The sequence below is a fragment of the Panicum virgatum genome, chromosome 2K (genome assembly GCF_016808335.1).
Source record: "Panicum virgatum strain AP13 chromosome 2K, P.virgatum_v5, whole genome shotgun sequence".
Classification (NCBI taxonomy): domain Eukaryota; kingdom Viridiplantae; phylum Streptophyta; class Magnoliopsida; order Poales; family Poaceae; genus Panicum; species Panicum virgatum.
In genome coordinates this window covers 31,046,215-31,066,004 of record NC_053137.1, presented here as the reverse complement: position 1 = coordinate 31,066,004, position 19,790 = coordinate 31,046,215, and the positions used below count along the sequence as shown (strand labels likewise).

The 19,790-nt window shown below is 44.6% G+C and overlaps 1 pseudogene; it reads left to right on the top strand.

The window, feature by feature from the left end:
- The first annotated feature begins 88 nt into the window (after window positions 1-88).
- LOC120673280 lies at window positions 89-4,883 on the top strand (annotated as a pseudogene).
- The last annotated feature ends 14,907 nt before the right edge of the window (window positions 4,884-19,790 follow it).

Here is a 19,790-nt window from a genome sequence, read left to right as displayed (position 1 = left end):
TCCTTTGTCCAATAAATATGGTTTTCACATTTTTGTCTAAATGCATATGATGTGCCCTGATGTAATTGAAAATACTCATTATTTTCAGGTGAGTCTAATGCCATTGTAAACCAACGCAGCAGGGGGAGAAGTATGGGTAAGGGTTTGGAGAGAATGTCCCGAGGCTTAAACAGCAAACTTCCAGTGGTTATTGTTGAAGGGAAGAGAAGGCCAGAGGCACCAATACAAGCTGCCAAACTTGCATCAGAGGGTGGAATTGTACTGAGGCAGCACATGCCGATCCATCCACACTGGAAAGAGTACAAGAAGGATGAATCTGTTCATAAAGACTTTGTGGGCAAAGTTTCTGTAAGTATGATTGTGTCTTTTCCAACAATGCAATTGAATTGATGCTTTAGTTGTTCTATCAGAGATCAGTATATTGATTTGAAGGCGTGTATTCTGATGTATATGCTCTTGACTAGGTTAAATTTTCCATGGACCCCAATCACAAAGCAGTCCTGATTGCTTGCTCAGATCTGCTCAAGGGTGGTCAACGCCAGATGAGGCACAAGTTGAAGTAAGATTACTTTGATAATGTACCAGCCAATCAAGTAAGAACAACTTCGCCATTGAATGGTATGACTGATGAAATAGATCTGGGCATGGGCTGCCCGACCCGACGGACCCGACCCAACCCGCCCGAAAATAGCCCGACCCGACCCGACCCGAAGAGTTTGATGGGCGGGCTCGGGTCAAAATTTTTGACCCGGTATGACTGACGGGCCGGGCACGGGCTAAAATTTTTGACCCGAAACCCGAAAAACCCGAAGGAACCCGACATTTTACATAGGCCCGGCCCGACCCGACCCGAACCCGACCCGACCCGACTGGCTGTCGGGTCGGGTGCGGGCTCAATTTTACGGCCCGGCCACCGGGTCGGGTCGGGCACGGGCCGCTAGAAAAAACACCGGGCTTTTTTTGGCCCGACCCGGACCCGACCCGGCCCGGAGGATGCCCAGGTCCAGAACAATGGAAAGCGCTTGTAGAAATGTGGTCAAGCCCCAAGCATAAGGTAAATATGTCTCTGCTAGGCTCTAGTTCCATGAGCACTCTAGTTCCTGCAATAAGAGTGATTACCTGCTGTTTAAATTTGATTGAGATGAACACTTGTTATCAGTTTGGCATCCTGTAGTTGAAACATGTCCTGTTCAGTCCATTTGTCACTTCTTGAAGTCATTTCTTTTGCATTAAAAAAAGAAACAATATTTGAGTGGCTAGGTGCAGAGGCTTTAGTTTTAGCAGATTTCCAGCTTCTAGTGAGCCAATGAAGGTTTTGTGGCTGTAGCTATTAGCTTGCTAGTCAGAAAAATGACTTCATAAGTAATCAGCATGCTGGGCTCAAAAATAACTTGTACCTTTCATTTGTTAGCCAAATCATGACTAGGTGTCCATATTCCTGCTATCTAATAATTTTTCCCCTTATGGGCTATGTTTCCTGTCATACTAACATTCGCCTTATAGGAGAAGCGTTTGAAGGCCAAGGTCAGTCGTGGGAAGGTTAAGTACCCTCACAAGACGGGCTCCCGGTGCTATATTGCGCAGACTTATGTTGTGGTAAGCATGCTCTTATTTCCTTACCGTTGATAGTCAAAGTTTAAAAGGTTTGACTTGCGATAATAGCCCCATGTGTTGCTGACAATATAGTTTTGATTACTTGCGATCCTACTAAAACTTTTTGTTGTAAGACATGCTTGTATTAGTGTTGATACTGCAATCTGGAACCAAGGTTTTTAAGGCGTCGCCTAGGCGTCCAGGCGGAAAAAATTCTGGGGCGTCTCCGTCGCTTTTTTAGAGTTTTAGGAGCCAAGCTCCCTGTCTTAATTGATGAAAAGATGAAGACAGTTTACAGCACCAGTTTGGCTTACCACCAAGGCAGCCAACAGAAGTTTACACCCCAACAGCAGTAAGACATGCGACACCAAAGCTAGAGTAAGACAAGACTAACGAAAGGGCAGTGGCACAAATCCTCGCCACTGTCACCAGCACAGACACTTGCACAAATTTTCTTCAAGTCCTCAGGCCTCCGCATGGCAGAACAAGCTTCCTCAGCACCGGCCATCAGCAGTTCACCTTCACAAAGTTCCTTCAATTCTTCTGGCATGAACTTCGGCTCCCAGCTGTAGTCAGAGAGCTTCCAGAGGGATAGGGATGTCGCCGATAGGCCACGCTTCAGCCAGTAATCCTCCCAGGTCTTGATGCAATCTTCCTTAGTTCTTCTACCAAAGAGGAGAGTTTGTCTTTCTGGTTCCCAGGACACAGAATTATCCAATTCTGAAGTGTCCCAGCAATTTTCAGAAGAAGCACTTCCATACTTCTCCACCTTGTGTTCTGAAAATGCATATCATTTCTTAATTTCCAAAGACACCATAAGGAAGCAGAAGTAAACATGTTAAGAACTAGAAAGCGTTTATTGCTGAGCCACTTGCCACCTATTGATTCAAAGTCAGAACCTATATCTAAGTTTAGGAGCTCAGAAATCACGCCCCACGTGTCTTGTAACTACACACTCAAAGAACATGTGTCTCCGGTCTGCCGCACCCGCCTTCCCGACGCCCGGATGCCCAGTGCGTAAAGAAAGGGCGTGGGCGAATCGGCGCGCGCGCGGAAAGAATCGCGCCTTCCGCCTGTAGCGCCGGAAGAAAGAGCGGGAGGGGGAGAGGTAAGACCGGGAGGGGGAAAGAGAGGGAGAGGATACCCGCCGCCGCTCCCGCCATAGCCGCCGCCGCAGCTCCAATCGAGGATTCCCGCCGGCGCCGCGCGCCAAATCCAAGCGCAGGGACGCGCCGCCCTACATCTCCGCGGCGATTCCCGCCGTGAGCCGCTGGATTGAAGCTCCTGGAGACCTCTGGCTGCCAAATCGACTGGACGCCGGCCCCAGCTCCATCCACCTTCCCGTAGGTCGCGCGCGTGCGACAGAGACAGAGAACGGCGGCGCAGGCCTCAGGAGAGCTAGGTTTTAATGTGCCAGGGGAGGGAGATGGGCCGCATGGGCTGCTGAAGGCTTAGGCCGGCCCATTTATTACTCCTGCATCTTTCTTTTCTTCCTTTTCTTTTCTCTTTTCTTTTTTTCTTAATCCTACTGCTCCATCTATCCTGCTGTTTTGTCTATTGGTAAGGCGTCGCCTCGCCTTACGCTTTAATCGCTTTAAGCGCAAGGCGGTAGACAGTCGCCTTGCCTCGCCTTACCGCTTTAAAAACCTTGTCTGGAACACTCTAATATATGACCAATTGACTCAAAAGTTGTTTGCCTCTTATTTTAAAGAAAGACAAGTACAAAGAAGTGCCACCCACTGCGATTGACCTCTTCAGAGCAGCAAGACAGGTCTCAGTGAGCCCGTCAAAGAAGCCATTGTAAGTTTGTTCAAAACTAAATTGACTTCTCAGTTGTTACTTTCTCGAGTTCCTTGACTGTTTTTTTTTGGTTGCAACTGTTAAGTAGTTTGAACTAAGCTGAGTTCCTTGATTTTTGTGTAAGAGGTGTTTCCATAATGACTCATATTACTACTGTGTTCCTGGGCAAGTGGGAATTCATGCCTTGCATTTCTACTTTGTTTCCACAATGATATTTAGTTAATACTGGATGGCATGCTGGTTCTTGTTCTAGGTCAGTAGATGCATGCTTCTAGCCTTTGCCATCCTATTTATGTTTATATTTGATAAGGAACCGGTCCATACTTATTGCAGTTGCTAGCAGTAGCTAGTGCTACACATGCATACTCACTTAGCTAAACCAATGCTTGACAGTACAAACCAATTCTGAAAATGAAAGGTTGCTGACCATGCTGATGAAATTGTTAACCTGCCATGATAAACTTGATTATTGCAGGAAGTTGCACATGCTTTTTATTTGGTTCAGTTTTACAAACAATCTTGCTCAATTGTGCACTTGGTAACAGATATTCTGGTGAACTTTGCATTTTTGTTTGCATATATGATACATATTCCTGGTTATATAGCTGTATGTTTCTAGATTTTAATGCAAACTTGTTTGATCATTAGGAACGAATGCAAGCTATCGTCGCTGAACCTACAGAAGAAGGGAAAGATCCGAAGACTGCCACTGAAGCTGTTGCATATGTCTTGGCATCATCAAAGTTTCTTCAGAACATCGGTCTCGAGACAACTGTCCCGAAGAAGAGTGCCACATCCGCCGTCTGAGCAAGGGTACAAGAACTTGAGGCAGAGGTTCAAGCAGAAAAGGCAGACTCTGCAGCACTGAGATGCCAGATTGAGTACCAGCAGAATCAATTGGAATCCTTGAAGTCAAAGGTTGAAGAATCTGAGGCAGCAAAGCAGAAGCAACAAGAAGAACTAGACAACCTGAAGAAGCAAGGCGAGGAGACAAATTCACTTCTTCGTCGTCGTCTGCTGTGCCTCAACAAGGAGTAGGTGAGATTCATGTGATCATTCCTGTTTGGAAAACATACATATTCATATGGTCATTGCTGAGGTGATCTAACTGATCGCATGCCTACCTTCCAGGGAAAGGAGGATGTACTAGAAGAGCCAGTAGTTAGGTGCTTGGAAAATAGAGATGTCTTGTTTATTGGGAGAACTATCATCCTATCCAAATCTTTCTTTTGGGGAGCTATGTTAATAGCTGCTAGCCTGCTACCTTGACTTGTTTTGAGTCGTTGCAACTTCTATTCTGGAATGTTGTAAGATTATCAGCAGATTTTATTTTGGACATGTTCAGCCATTTGGTAGCGTGGCTGTTTATTCTGGTGGCTGTTTATTCTGGATAGTCACTTTGGTGGTTTATTTTGAAAAAAAGTGACAATGAATTGGAGTATGTGTTTATGTTATTTATGTGTTAATGAATGTGCTGTGCTGGGTTGTAATCTTTATGATGATATATGGGATGTGCCAATAAAGCTAGGCCTGGAAAATAAATGGGCTTGAATTCGTATTAAAATTTCATTTTGTTCATTTAGGCTCATTACACAGTTGGGTTGGGCCTTCCTACAAAAGAATAGTGGGCTTTAAATGAGATAGAAAATTATATCTAAAAATGGGTCTAACAATTGGGCTTAGCTCATAAATATTGAAAATACAATGGGCTTACAATTAGCCTTAGCCCATTAAAAGACTGTTCATTGATGGGCCTTCTTGGGCCACGTCACTGTCACATCACTACCATATCTCTTGCATACAAGAATTTGTGACGTTTTATAGACTTTTAATGACAAAAAACTATCGTCATAAGTTAGTGACGATATAAGAATCGTCACAAAATTTATGACGAAAAAACTTTTTTCGTCACATAATACCTTTTATTACGGGATATAGATGACGAATGAATTTTCGTCACAAGAGTGTCACAAATAGCAAACTGTGACATAATTTCTACTTTATGTGACAAACGAAACGTTATAAAAGGTGATATTTGTTGTACTGCAACCTGGGCTTGGGCCGAGAATTCTCCATCCTGCTTGGGCTGGATCCAATCCAGTAGGCGTTGGCCATCAGATTCTATTTGATGGTCGGACGTTGATCTCGCATAGGAAAAAGAACCCAGGCCTGCCTGTCGGGCTCTCTTAACCTATTTCACTTCCTTGCTGCAGTGGCTCGGTCGAGCACCTCCGACGGCATCACGCCGCCGCGCCATTCATGTGGCAGAACCAGTTTGAATTATACCAGTTCGAGTGCACTAAACATCTAAAAGCACCTTAACCGGTATAATCACTGGTCCTTCGGGTAACATCCCGATATAGCCACTGAATATCGGATCATAACACAAGTATACATCCCGCACGAAGGCGAGTCAGAGATACAACAATTCCATCATATTTCACATTATATTGATAACGAAATATGTTACATCAGAGTTTGAAGCTAGAGAGTTGAAGAATTTTAAAGAGGTTTTACAGAAACTAAGTGTAACAGAGAAGTTCTGCAGCGGAAAGTTAAAACACGACTATACACATACGTCGTAGGGTTGATGCCATAGTAAGCCTGAGCATGACATCATTCATCCGAACCATAGCTGGTAGATGGTTCCCATTCCATAGACCAGCCAATAGGTAAAGCACTAGGCCAAGTCGAACTAATGTTTGGCTCATCAGAAGTCATACCTGAAAACATTGTCACAAGCAAGATTGAGTATACTAATACTCAGCAAGACTGACCCGTTTAAGGGTATAACATAGCCCTTTTACCAGACATGCAAGGCTTGTGAAGGTTCTTGAGTTTATTTGCTGAAAAGCAATAAAGAGTAGGTCCTTATTTTCAAGTTTTAGCTTTCAGATTCTAGTGGATTAACCATTCTAGGTTTGCACTTATCTATACAATTATGGTAAAGAAATTATATGCATTCAACAAGATTGAGTATAATCTTTGTTCCACTTCTTACTCTATGTGGCAAAGAGATTAAGCAGTCTCAATATCCGTGAGAGGCGGAACAGTTCGAACCGAATTTCAATCCTTGCAAGGTAAACCTAACACACACGCTTGGAGCACCATTGAGTCACTCCAAAGCAACCGTTGGCCTTTCATTCCGGGTCGTGGATCAGCGCCACTCTCCCCGACTATAGGGCACCACACCTCGTCCCTCATAGTCGTAATCGTAGCGCTACTTAACATAACTTTCAACATAAATTAACATTCCTATGCCTAAGAGAGAGTGGAAGGTATGTCCACTTGCCGGGCCGATCAGTTACTAGGCTTGCCGCGTACCATATTTACGGCATGTGGCTAGTACTTTCAAACACTTAATCAACACCACCACACACCGCGGCCTTATCAAGTTTATCAACACAGACGGATTTCAATATGAAGCTTGTAACCAAATCCGTCCATGGTCCTTATAGTGATTGTAGAAAGTAAATAATCAACTCCTATAAGCTCGCGAGTGACAGGCAATCACTCGACTTTTACCGGTCCTATTAGCATAGCATCTATTCGAACTCTGTTTCTAGTAGTCAAACAATAGGTACCTAGGATTATGCATCTAAGGTTTTCAATCCACTCCAATAATTTAAATGCACAAGTAAAAAGTAACTATAAGTTGTATAATTTAAAATAATAGGATTATGCATCGGGGCTTGCCTGGAGTGGTGTTTATAAAGTCAGTGGACTTGGGTTCTTCCGAATCAGAGTTCGGGGCTTCAGTTAATTCAACAACTTCGGCCGGAGCTTTGGAGAAATCCTCGTCTGGTTTCTGAATGATCTGGTATGTTCCGTCTGCTAGTGAGTTCGTTTCTATATGCAATGCAATATTTGAAAATTAGTGAAGTGCTTGAGTATAGCTTTCCTTCACTAAAGAGTTAAAAATCACTTAAAACTATTACTTTATTGGGTAAAGGTTTATTGAGTAAAAGGAATATAAAGAATTCCATGAAAAAGGGGTTTTTATTTTGACAAAATAAACCACATAAAGGTTTTTAAATAAATCTTTTAAGATATAAACAAAACATAGAGAAGAAAATTTTAAAAACAAGTATTAAAGTCCATTGATGAGTTTTGAAATTTTTTGTAAAACATGACATGTGTCAAAGGACACATAGTTCAAAGCTCATTTGAAACATGGCTCTAAAATAAAAGTTATAAACAAAAAGAGCCATATTCTAATCCTATTTTTAGAATTAAATACACAAAGATTTAGCAAAACTTCATAACATCAAACTTGTAAAGCTAATTACAAGGAAAACAACAAAATTGGTTTGGCATTTTTTTGTTTTTTGTACATTTTTCTAGGAATTTTTGAAGTTCACTGCAAAAAAAAAAAAGGATAAAGGTCTTTTTATAGAAAGGACCCTGAAGGTTTTTGAATCAAAGCAATTGGGTCCTTGGGTCGAGTCAGAGGTGAGGAGGGAGTTGACCGGCCGGATTCTGGTGACGGCAATCGCCGGCGGCGAGGGTCGAGTAGCCAGAGAGCAAGGGGAGGATGTGGCGCACCTGTTGGAAGGATTGAAGGCCGGAGGGTGCTCGTCGCCGGTGGACAGGGCACGGCGGCGGAAGGGATCGACGACGGTGGTGCTCCGGCAAGGGATGGGCAGAATCAAACGGCGGGTGAGCTTCACAGGGTCACGGTGAATCTTTCAAGGGGGTCAGGGTGGCCGGGGAGGAGCTGTGGCGGCGGATCGGCGGTGGACCGAGGTCGCCGAAATTGGGAAAAGGGGGCGCGGCGGTGTACGCTGGTGACGGGGCTCGGTCGGGCTTTATATAGGCCACAGGTGGGGAGATAAGCGAGGGAGGAAGCTCCAGGGGGCGAAATTGATGAGGAAAAGGTGAACTTGGTGGCGGTGCAGGCTTCTCCATGGGCGCCGGCGAGGTGGCGTGCAGAGGGGCCTTCGGGGCGGCGTGGCACGAGCCCAATGTGCCAGGCAGAGGCGATACTAGGGCGGCGGGGTTCTTGCGCGCGGCACATGGAGTGGCGTGGCGGCTCAGGGAGGAGTTCTAGTGGCGGTTGGGCTCGCCGGAAAGGGAAGCTAGGGGCGGCGACTCGGCGGCGCGGCGTGGCGAGCTCGCGCGAGGCCAGCAGAGGGGAGGGTGGGGCTAGGGGGATGCTAGGGAGGGCAGGTGGCAGGCCAGGAGCGGCGCGGCTAAGCCACGGTGGGGGAAAACCGCGGCGACGGCGTGGAGCAGAGCTCCGGCGAAGCTGGAGGAGGAAGAAGGGTAGGTGAGGACTATTTTGTAAAAATAGAAAAGTATAGGGGGTTAAGTGTAAACTAAAAAATTCCTGTTGATCTTGGGCTCAAATGAAAAAGTGCCCAAAATAAAAATTGTTCAATTTTTCAAGACCTACAACTTTCATGTGCTAATTTTCACTAGGTCAAAGGATTATGAAATATTTTGAAAAGTTTGAAAGAACTCTATTTAAAGAAGGAAAAATACTTTTTGATTGCAAATTCATCACAATTTTGGACTTAAATGCAATAAAGCTACCAAAATCATGATTACTTGCATTTTTCAAGAAAACCCTTCAAAATTTTGAAATTACTCCCTAAGTTAAAACTTTTTTTTGCAAAAAGGGGCTAGTAATTTTGTATAATTACAAATATGCCCTTAATTTGTATTGAAAATTTTTGACTATCAAACAAGCTAAACACACAATTGCTCATATCACCTTATGCTCTAATAGCTAGACACTTGAGGTGTCACAATTCGGTCCGCCATCATGCCATGGCCGGTCATGGCCTTGCGACCGCGAGCCGAGCCTTCCATCCTTTCTTCTTCCCCTTTTTCCTCTGCGCCATAGCGGCGGTCCCACCCATAGCGGCTGAAGGATGACGTGACGGTGCCGCTGCTAGCCCCCTTGCCGGTCGCGCGCTCGTCTGTGCTAGAGCGCACTACCCTCAGGCACCCCTTGCGGCGGTGCACTGGGTCCGGGCATGCGCCGTGGGGCTAGCTTGCAGCTCGGTCATTCCCGCGCGACGGCGGTAGTGTGCCGGCTCGCCGGCGCCTGGGGTGTCTTTCCTGCGCGGCGAAAGTTGACGGTGGTGGCAGTAGGTGGGTCCCTGTTTATGCTCGATAACGACTCATTTTAAGCATCATCTTGAGCCTAAAATCATGAGAATAAAGTCTCATGCATTCTTACGCTATCCAGAAAGAGTCAATTCCACATTTCCTCTTGAAAGTATTGCTATATTGGAATTCGAGCAGAAATGCAGGTAAAACAGGCTTCAAGCTTCAAGATACATACCCCGACCTTCAGAACAAGCTATCAGCTCCTGCATGAGCGCATAAAAGACGAGCGCCAACATTAGTGGTAGGTGTTATTACTAACGAATTCCGCAAAGTGTTTGTGTACAGTTGTGTGCAGGTTGCTTATTGCTTGGAAATGAGAAGAGAATGCAGCCCACAAGCATGGTGACACATCATCGATCCGAGGCAACACCTTCTCGACGAATCAGATGCGTTCACGAGTATCCACGGGCCCACTAGAGCTACCAAATCACCTTAGGACAAGTCATGACCCACATACATGACATGGGGGCCCACCTAGCAGCCTCTAGGTCAAGTTTGAGGCGGTTCGGTCAGCTTTTCTGGTCGGCCGACCGTAGGTCAGTTCACCTTAGCTCCATCTTCCACGTGTCAGCTCTACATTCGATGGCAAAGGCGGTTCCAGGAGGCATGGGCCCAATCCCGGGGAGGAAGAGGTCATGGCACCCCCCTATATATATGAGAGGAGGGGGTAAGAATCAAGACATCCACCAAGTGCAACTTCAAGCCTTCTCTTTGGTTTAGAGCTACCTAGCTTAGGGAGAGGGTAGAGGTACTTAGGAGGGGCGCCGATCTTCGGTGCTCTTTTCCATTTTGTACCTCTACGAGAGTAAGAGAGTAGTTCGAGGGAAGTGCCAGGGTGTCGGCACTCTGATCCCAGCTTGTATCTCTACGGATGCTTCTACATTCTTCGAGTTTAGTAAGTATTCGTGGTTTCTATCTCTAGTTTGATACTTGGTATATTATATACTAGTAGTGCTTGTAGTTGAGTGAGATCAGTTCTCTTACTCGCAGGTTCCTCGCTTTGTATTCATACAGAGAGCTGTAGTTTGCTACGAGATATCATACGTAGTTAGACTACAGTAGTAATCAGTAGTGTAGACGTGGTGTCCAGGCTGCAGTAGATATCCTTTGTTTTCCTTATCTCCCATGGTTTGTTAGAGGCAGGCTCTAGGTGGTGATAGCCCTATTGGTCCTTCATAATCCTCCATGTTCGGATATAGTGTAGACCTGTTGGCCGGAGTCAACTGGCAGACCAGTTGTAAGCCGGCACCCGAAGCGAGTATTGTGCCCGAGAGATCAACCTCTAACTCAGTTATAGTGCTGTCTTAGGAATCCTCTCTACCCTTCTACCTACCTTGGTGTGTCCTTGGATCGACTAGAATAGAAGAGTGTGCAGACACATCCACTGTGGATTCGATAACCCTTGGAATACTCTGAGGTGAAAGCTACAACAATATCTGTTGACGCAAAAATCAACACACTGGAATCCGAGGGCAAGTGTTCGCCAAGCTCCGGAAAGTCAACCAAGCGTGCCTGTCAATTTAACCTGTAATTGACAAGGGAAAAAAAGTTAAATTCGAGAGCGTATCGGCAGGAATTCCGAATATCTCTCACACAGGCATATCGGCAAGCTCTGCTAATAGGGAAAATGACAAAAGAATATTAAATACGGGTGCGTAGTAAACGAGCGCGTCGGCAGGTTCAGTCGATGCGGAAAACGACAAAATTAGCTTAGAATAGCTGATTGCACGTGCATGACAAGATCTAAGCTATGAATGTGTAACTCAGATGATGCAAGCTTGAAACAGATCTAAACCAGCTTTAGGATAACAAGGTGTTACTGCAAAACCTAAAGCCGATCTAATATGCTTCTAGGCGGATAGATGTGATAATGGCCAAAAACATAGGAAAAACCTATAAATCTAACTGATATCGATAAATTGTGAATAAATCTAGACGAGAAAACAGCGATGCGCCCGAGATCAAAGCCTAAATAAACTCGATAACTTTTGAATAGATCTGAATGAAGCCACAGTGATACTCCCGGTAACTAAAGCTCAAATATACTCGGTAAAATGAAAACTCACCAGCAAATCAATTCGCTCGAATGTGAGGCGACCTTGATCAATTGGAAAGAACTCGTCGAAAAGAAAAGAAAAGAGGTGAAGTCGCCGAAAAAGTGCAAAGGAATTGTAAAGTGTTTGTTGTTTGGATGTGTATCAACTTTTTCCGGTCCCATACAACTGATATATACAGCCTACACCAACAAGCCCTAGCCGATTACGGCAAACACATTACTTGACCTAAAAGTAAAGACTTTCTAAAATAAACTATACTAAAAATGACAACCAAATCATCAGAATCCTTGTAGATTTCGGGTCCCTTTTCCTCCTTTCTTACTCATCAGCAACTTCTTATCGGCCGATCACTAAACCACGTGGATCAGCATCTTCACGGAATATCCTCCTGGCCCATCAGTTGCGCCCCATCGGCCGGTTCTGATCCTGTGCATCTTTTGATTTCTTTCAAATCGGTAACCTTTCCTTCATGATATCACCTTCCTTGACACGTGTCAAAAAATGGTGTCAACACATGCCCCAAGTTTCGGAGTAATCTATTTGTTGCTCCGAAATTAACTCCAATCATGATTGCCAACGTTCGAATAAATCTTTGTCTCCTAAACGGACGGCACATCAAATCTCCATTTTGCCCTTCGAACAAGGGTTATAAATATCTCCGCCTTCCCTTCTGTTAGTACTTTTCCTTAGCATCCTCTGGCCTCCTCTCTCGTTCAAGAACATACCAGCCCCGCCGCCATCTGTGCAACCGAAGCGCCCCACTAGGGTTCTTATTCATTAATTGGATCATCACTTTTCAGCTTGCCAATCAAGCATTAACTGGATCATCTGATCAGCCGAACACAACGATCTCGGCTTTCTCATCATTGCCTCTTGCTCCCGCTGGCTGCAATTTCGATGAGATAAACTTGAAGCAAGTAAGCATCTTTCCTCTCAGCTGATCTCACAACATCTTTTGCCCTTATCGACTATTCTGACTATCGTTCTCTCTTTAGACGCAAGAATCTCCAGACAAAAGCATGTTTTTTTTTTCCAGATTGGAGCTACCTCCCAAGAGGAAGGAGAAGAAGCAGCATCAGTCAAATCGGTTGCATTATCTGACGAAGTCAAGGCTAAACTCCAAGAGACTCTTCAATTTCTGCATCAAGACATCGGCCAACTAGTCAAAGATTCCAAGCCGATTCGTGCCATCTTAGAAGATCTGGAAGGCAAGCTTTCGGAACCGATTGAAGAAACGCTGACTCCTACTGCCTTCATCGAGAGCCACCATGTGCAAGTTCTCAAGGCTCAAAAGCAACTCACCACTCGCCTTCAGCAAGAGGAGATCCTCGGTCAAAGAGACAAATCCAAGGCCCTTGTGGAGTCAATCTGCGATGAAATCAAGTCTTTGACTGATACTTAGGCTTCCATCCGGAGAAATAAGGTCAAACTGGAAGCCAAGCGCAACCGCCTTCTTCAGGAGCTTAACAAAGTAAACTAGGAAATAGACACCGTAGATCATGATCTCTCACAGATCCCATCAGCCATCACCAGACTCGAAGGGGAAAGACAAAAGCATGCTAGCCAAGCATACCAACTTCACAAAAGACTGCGGCCGATTTCTGGATCATCAGAGAATGATAACCAAGTAATTGAAGACGTTGATCAGATTCGCCTGCGCGTGATAAAAGTGATCCAAGAGGCTTTGGGGTCACTATAGAAAACTTTTCCTAACATTCCGCGCTGTAATCCTCAGAAGTTGCAAACAGTCTGATCCAATCCTATAAACATATTTTCTTTATAATTTATTGCTCGAAGGGCGATGCATATCACGTCGGCCATGTTACAACCGACGTATACAACTCACAATCGGCTTTACATATTGTGCACTAGAGGCAGTACTCCTTAGTATTGTCTATAACTAAAAATCCAGCCAATGTTACAATTGGCCATATCCCTCACCGATCAGGACTCATTTGAAGAATCTCTAGCTTTCATTTATGCGATCTCATAATCAACCATCCGAAAGAAATCTTTTTCCCACACTTGACCAGAAAGGCAATTCATGCGATCATAACTTACTATATGAGCTTCAGCCGATGCCACACTGAATGACAAATCAGCAGATACTATTTCAATAGCATCATCAACCCATTGAATCAAACATTGATGCATAGTAGATGGAATGCAACAATTGGCATGAATCCAGTCCCGACCCAGCAGCAAACTGTAGGAACCCTTTCCATTAATAACGAAGAAAGTGGTAGAAAGAGTTTTACTGCCAATTGTTAGGTCAACGCATAATATCCCCAAAGCAGGAGATACAACCCCTTCGAAATCTTTAAACATCATGTCAGTCTTCGTTAAATCATCCTGACTTTTTCCCAATTTGCATAGCATCACGTAGGGCATTATGTTCACAGCTGCACCTCCATCGACAAGCATTTTCGTGACTGGCTTACCATCAACAAATCCCTTCAAGAATAATGCCTTGAGATGTTGCCTTTTATCATCATCTGGCTTCTCAAATGTTGCTGGTAATGGCTCCAAATTTAACTATGCCATGGCTTCTTCCAGCTCTGGCTCATGATCTTCATCATCTGGCGCCATGAACTCCTTTGGCATTATGAAAACCATGTTAATCGGTGCTATCACCATCGGCTCTCGACTTAGCACGCCAAACATGTGTCTTGACTCCTTTCTTACTTAGAGTCTGCTCTTGTTCTTCCTCTATGATCTTCAGTTGGCGTAATCTTTGAACACGTCTCTTTTGCGATCTGCTCAAACCTCCTGGACACCATTGAGGTTGATTAGTGCGATCTGAATCAGGTTCGCATTCTGGATCTTTACGCGTCGGCTGATCATCTTGCACTCTATCATCGACCATTTGTTCCAGCCGATCATGTGCGGGCACTCTTCTTCCAGTAGGATCACATAGCATGGTCCTGCCCCCCAGTCGATCATGCACCGATACCTTTTTTTCCTAGCCGATCATGCACAAGAGCACATTCACGTCGGTAAGATTCATCGACATGACGTGGCCTTTTATATGATCGGCTGCCTTGACCATTGCACTCGGGACAATCATATGCCGGGGGCAATGTCAACCCTTCTTCCCAGCAGTAGACAAAGAAAGGACACCTCCAATGTTCATTCTCATGACGTGCCTCTTCCTCTTTGCGCTACTGCCTTTCGCAGTCACGCAGGAACTTGTTCAGCAGCATCTGAGATGTGACACGCCTACGTGGCGCCAAAGAACGTTCGGCCTCTTCTTGTCGACCCTTCCCTTTGACTTCATCGGCCGTTATTTGCACTCTGGGATCAACAGTTCCAGATCTTCTGGCCCATGATGACATCAGGATCTTGGCTTGAGGAAGACTCTTGTCTTTAACCATGTCCACCATGTTATTGGCAAACGGATGTTGGTCAATCTTCATCGTCCTCTTAGGAGTTTCAAACTTCAGCTTCCCTTGCTCGAAGTCCAACTGAATCTGCTGCCAAAACTCTTTGCACTCATTTGTATCATGCGGCTGGCATTGTGCCACTTGCAATACTTCATGTTCTTGATTTCTTCTTCCGACGGGATCTTATGATATGGCTTTAACATGATCAACCCTTCCGACAACAACAAGTCAAAGATCTTCTCGGCTTTGGTGATGTCAAACCCGTACGACTCGGGCTCCTTCTTTCCAAATGGACACCTCACTGGCTTCTTGTTGTTTTGAATCCACTCAGCCGATGCGACCGTCTCTTACTCCTCATTAGAATCATGATCAGCAGAATATTCTACATAGTTTATTTTCTTCTGAAAAGGCTTCTTAGACTCATAGGACCGAGCCTCTCCTGTCATCCGACTCGCGATTTGACTAAAGCTTTCAAACTCTTGCGATGCATACTTGTCCTTGATGTGAGGCAAGAGTCCATTAAAAGCTACATCGACCAACTGCTCATCGGACAGTATCAAACTGTAGCATATGTTCTTTACATCCCTGAACCTTTGAATGAAAGCACCAATTGATTCATCATTCCGCTGTCTTAAGCCAGTCAAATCGATCAACTTTAATTCAGTAATTCTAGAGTAGAAGAACTGATGAAATTATCTTTCCAGATCGGCCCAATACAATATGGAGTTTGCTGGTAAAGTTGTGAACCATGCAAAGGCCAATCCAGATAAAGACAAGGAGAACAACCGAACTCTGAGTGCATCTTCGTTGGCTGCTTCTCCCAAATGCAGAAGGAATCTGTTAACTTGGTGAAGTCAGGTATCTTGTACTTGTGTGGGAGAGGAATCTGATTATAAGACGAAGGATAGGGAGTCTTGTACATGATAGATTGTTGTTTTGTCCTTAATCCAAACTGCTCCTTCATTACTTCAGCTATTTTAGTTGTCCAGCCAACCTGCTGATTAACTACTGGTATCCGCTGAGGAGAAACCATGTTTGCTGAGTTCGTCATCATCGCAAGCTGTGGTGACATAGGGGTCGTCTGCTGTCCAGCCGAAGGCATATGATGCGCTTGCTGAGCCACCCGATTGGGTGACTGTTGAGTCATTGCTAGCGCTGACGTGGTCGCCGGCTGTGGAACCAATGGACTAGCCGACTGCTAACCAGTTAATCCATGTACGACACGTTGACATATTGTAATATTCCAGTTGCCTGATCATGGAAAACCCAATTGACCCCATTCTCATGAGGAGATTGTGAAATCAGAACTTCTGAAGGGGATTTGGGCTGGAGCAGGATTGCGAGACGCTGCTGTGGAGTCATCGGCGGTGGTGCCGATGCGTTGAATTGTGCAGCCATTTGTGGACTCCATATACTGTGTGCAGTCGGCGATGTCGCCGATGCATCTTGCTGGGTACCCATCGGCTGAGTGACTGATGGATCAGGCTGAGGAGTCATCGGTTGAGAAGCCGATGCATTAAACTGTGCTTTGGATGATGGAGTAAGTAATTCAGGTGGCATACCATCTCCAGTAACAGGATTCCAGCCTTTTGGAAATCCAGATGCAGATCCACCTTGCACAGCTGTAAGGATAGGCAGAGTAGTCGAATAAACAGGAGCTATTGGAGCTGTGGACGTTGCGGCAGTAGCTTGTTTTGATGCTTGACTGTTACTTGTTTCTGCCTGGATGTTTTGAGCAGACAAAGCTGCTGCCATAGGCACCTCCAAGGGAACATATTGCATCTGATCTGGCTGTATGAAACAAGGCCCCACACAGCCTGGAAACGTGCCTTCTGCAAAGGTCTTGACTACTGCGTTGTGCACTGTATTGCCCATGATCGTTGCACTCTTGATCAAAGCTTGAGCCACAACTTGGGATATGGTGTCTACCATCTTGTTTTCACGTTGTGCCTCTATCAATGGCTGGAAGGATGGAAGATCAAACTTCTTGATTACGTCCCCAGATCTGGTGACACTGTACGACTTGAGGCATTCACGTTTGAATCTATCCACGAGCTCAAGATACTCCTTCTATTGATCTTCCTTGAGCTTGCTTTCATCAACGGGGACGTAGTTGTCTTCGTTGACTTCAGATTTATCACCAATTTCCACCATGTTGAAGCTTCTAGTCCCACCAAGCGTACCAAAAGATGTGTTAATGCAAAAATCAACACACTGAAATCCGAGGGCAAGTGTTCGCCAAGTTCTGGAAAGTCAACCAAGCGTGCCAGTCAATTTGACCTGTAATTGACAAGGGATAAAACAAAGTTAAATTCGAGAGCGTATCGGCTGGGATTTCAAATATCTCTCACACAGGCGTATCGGCAAGCTTTGCCGATAGGGAAAACGATAAAAGAATATTAAATACGGGTATGTAGTAAACGAGCGCATCGGCAGGTTCAGCCGATGCGGAAAATGACAAAATCAGCTTAGAATAGCCGATTGCACGTGTATAACAAGATTTAAGCTATGAATGTGTAACTCAGATGATGCAAGCTCGAAACAGATCTAAATCGGCTTTTAAGATAACAAGGTGTTACCGCAAAAGCTAAAGCCGATCTAATATGCTTCTAGGCGGATAGATGTGATAATGGCCAAAAACATAGGAAAACTCTATAAATCTAGCCGATATCGATAAATTGTGAATAAATCTAAACAAGAAAATAGTGATGCGCCCGAGATCAAAGCCTAAATAAACTCGATAACTTTTGAATAGATCTGAACGAAGCCAAAGCGAAACGCCCGGTAGCTAAAGCTCAAATATACTCGGTAAAATGAAAACTCACCAGAAAATCAAGTCACTCGAATGTGAGGCGTCCTTGATCAACATGAAAGAACTCGTCGAAAAGAAAAGAAAAGAGGCGAAGTTGCCAAAAAAGTGCAAAAGAATTGTAAAGTGTTTGTTGTATTGGATGTGTATCAACTTTTTTCGGTCCCGTACAATTGATATATATAGCCAACACCAACAAGTCCTAGCCGATTAAGGCAAACATATTATTTGACCTAAAAGTAAAGACTTTCTAAAAATAAACTATACAAAATATTACAACCGAATCATCAAAATCCTTGTAGATTTTGGGTCCCTTTTCCTCCTTTCTGACTCCTCGGCAACTTCTTATCGGCCGATCACTAAACCACGTGAATCAACATCTTTACGGAATATCCTCCTGGCCCATCGGCTACACCCCATCGGCCGGTTCTGATCCTGTGCATCTTTTGGTTTCTTTCAAATCGGCAACCTTTCCTTTATGATATCGCCTTCCTTGACACGTGTTAAAAAACGGTGTCAACAGTATCCGTGCGCTTGCGGATTTATTTGTGACGCTAAAATACCCAACAAGTTTTCTGGCACCATTGTCGAGGAATGATTGTTGTATCTATCTTCTTACCTAGTCGCCCTCGTATCTTTCCCTTTTCTTTCCTTCTAGCTTTACCCCTGCTATCCATGGGGAAGCTGTCCTTTAAGAGCTTCTCTATCTTACGGAATTTATTTTGTATCATTTTTAACTTTCTTTCTGCTACCTCTACCCCCGCTACCACAGATCAGCCTTTTATCCGAGACTTTTTTTGCTCCTACGGGTGAGTTCCTCGAGCCACCGCCTTCTGAGCACCCAATCCTTTCATCCGGCTATGAACTCCGTCCCAACCCTATCGCTATGGTTCAGGATCTTTCCTTCTCTGGGTTAGATAGCAAAAACCCATACCACCATCTGCGAGAGTTTGAGCTAGTGTGTTCATGTTGTGCCATCACATGCATGTCACGTGATACCCTTAGGTAGAAGTTGTTTTCCTTTTCTCTTGTAGAAGAGGCTAGACAATGGTACATGCGTACCATAGAGAGTATGAATGGAAACTGGGGTGAACTTAGAGATGAGTTTTGTCACAAGTTTTTCCTCGAGTCCCGGATCAAGTCACACGTATATACAACAGAATGAACAGTATATCACAGCACATATCACGTAAAAAGATATATTAAAGCGAGTACAAATGTTATTTATTACAATAATGACAAAATGTCTGATACAGAGTATGCGGAAGCGTAAAAACATATACGAGAAGCTCACGGAAGCAGGGCGCCACAGGGATGTCGACTGGGAGATGGCTCCTGCTGCTCAAACTGCTCAGAAGATGGCTCCTGGTACTAGTATTGGGGCTCCTCAGATGGATCAACGTCTACTCACGAAAACATGGCCAAAAACAATACACAACATAAACATACATGCAAACAATAGCAAAAACTAAGCAACAGTACAACATTACATGAAAACAGTAAACAAAACTAAGCTAAAACTATTCTACGCATTACAACGATCGCGTGGACATAAAGAACGCCTAAAACGGAGCTAGAACGTGAAATCTAGAGCTAAAACAAGGTTCAGGGGCTTTTCTGCAAGAAAAACAAAGTTTCTGGGGGTTTTCTGCAAAAACTGAGGGGCTAAACGTAATTAAACCTTAGATCTGGGGTCTAACTAGCAAAAACACCAGGGCTGGACGGCGGGTTCTAATTTAAAGAAACCCAGGGCACTCTGTAACACCCGGTTTATAAAAGGACATAAACCGAGCAATCATATACGTGCCAGGATCAAGTCACACGTATATACAATAGAATGAACAGTACATCACAGCACATATCACGTAAAAAGATATAATAAAGCGAGTACGAATGTTATTTATTACAATAATGACAAAATGTCTGATACAGAGTATGCGGAAGCGTAAAAACATATACGAGAAGCTCTCGGAAGCAGGGCGCCACAGGGACGTCGACTGGGAGACGAACGCCTAGAAGTCCTCGTACTCC